This window comes from Priapulus caudatus, unplaced genomic scaffold (genome assembly GCF_000485595.1).
Source record: "Priapulus caudatus unplaced genomic scaffold, Priapulus_caudatus-5.0.1 Scaffold42, whole genome shotgun sequence".
NCBI classification, from domain to species: Eukaryota; Metazoa; Priapulida; class Priapulimorpha; order Priapulimorphida; family Priapulidae; genus Priapulus; species Priapulus caudatus.
In genome coordinates this window covers 426,633-428,130 of record NW_014577103.1, presented here as the reverse complement: position 1 = coordinate 428,130, position 1,498 = coordinate 426,633, and the positions used below count along the sequence as shown (strand labels likewise).

At 37.4% G+C, this 1,498-nt stretch overlaps 1 protein-coding gene across 2 annotated transcripts in view; it reads right to left on the bottom strand.

The window, feature by feature from the left end:
* Positions 1-1,498, bottom strand: part of LOC106820665 (N-chimaerin-like) — a 12,792-nt gene that overhangs the window by 7,497 nt on the left and 3,797 nt on the right. The window lies entirely within an intron of this gene.

Here is a 1,498-nt window from a genome sequence, read left to right as displayed (position 1 = left end):
TAATTAAGTATCTGGTGACAAATACATGTGGGTATAGACGATTTGTTATACAGTAAGTACAGTTGTATGCAGTAAAATCCTAGAGGCTACTGTCTCTTTAATATAATTTTAAATAATTTTAATATAATAATAAATAAAACTAACTAGTGGTAGATGAAATGATACTATTATATTACTTATTCTGAGAGTAGATGAAATGGGAGTAGGCAAAATGGGTGTAGGCAAAATGGGAGTAGGCCAACTAGGATGTTACCGTCGCCACACTGCATACACATTTGTACACACTGAGCATGAGTAAGTGTAAAGCTAATGGTCATTCAAACTTTTTGAATAAGGTAGTATAGTAAAACACTCATTCCTTGAATTACTCGAGTTCCACACATGCAGTACGCATATTTTGCAAAAAACCTATTTCTACCAGGAACTCGGTATATGCATTATTGAATAAACACGTATCCCCTTATCAGCATATGATTTCACATGTTCATAATATGACAAATAGAAAATTCATCAGTTACATTAATACTTCTAATTTAAAAAAAAAAACAATTTCATCTGTGACTGCATGTGCACACATTTATTATTATTAATATTAATTTGGAACTAGGTTTACGCGTAACGACAATGTATACTAACTATAGGTGGGGGCGGACATCCGGGAACTTTTGACTATTTGACCGGATGTAGATTCGAGCCGATGAAAACAAACCGTAGTAACGTACCGCTCAATGCACGCAGCGCATAGTGCCAAGGAATTATGTGGTGTTTGGATGCCGCAATCACAGTCTTTCAAGTGACAAAAAACGATCATTCTTTGAGCTGCCGTAGCCCGAGAGGAAAGACAGATGGCTAACAGCAATTAATCAGGAGAACGAAGACGCCGGCGTAGCAATGTTGAGAAACAGTGGGAAACGGGCGAGTAGTCTCGCTGAAAGGCAGTTTTTTGCACACTTCCTGTGAAGTCACATAATGTTTCTCGGTCAAAATGAACAAAGAAGACCTTCAAGAACACCCCTGTCGAGTTTAAAGGGGCTACCCCCACATTTACGGAAATGACATAGGTCTCAATCGGGACATCATCTCTATCCTTGAACCGCAGCGGCTCCATTCGGGCGGTGTCTATATTCAAGCCGGTACGGGAGATTACGGTACGCATATATTTGCTAATATATTGACTAATCGTGCGTCAATAAACTCAATATTTACAGAGAGTATAGCTAAGACATGTGTCTATAGGTATCTAGAATTTTAGAAATTTAATCATCTGAAATTCACTTCCGCGTGCATAACTAATCGTGCATGACTAGTAGGGGTGAGTATTGCGACCAAAAACCGTATTGCAATATATTGCAATACGACAAAACCGTATTGCAATATTTTCCAATACGTATTGGGAAGTGTATACCATGCATGATATAGTAACAATTTGATGGTTTTAATATCATCATATATTGTATTATATGACATGTTATGTTATACGTTGTCCTAAACGTATGTG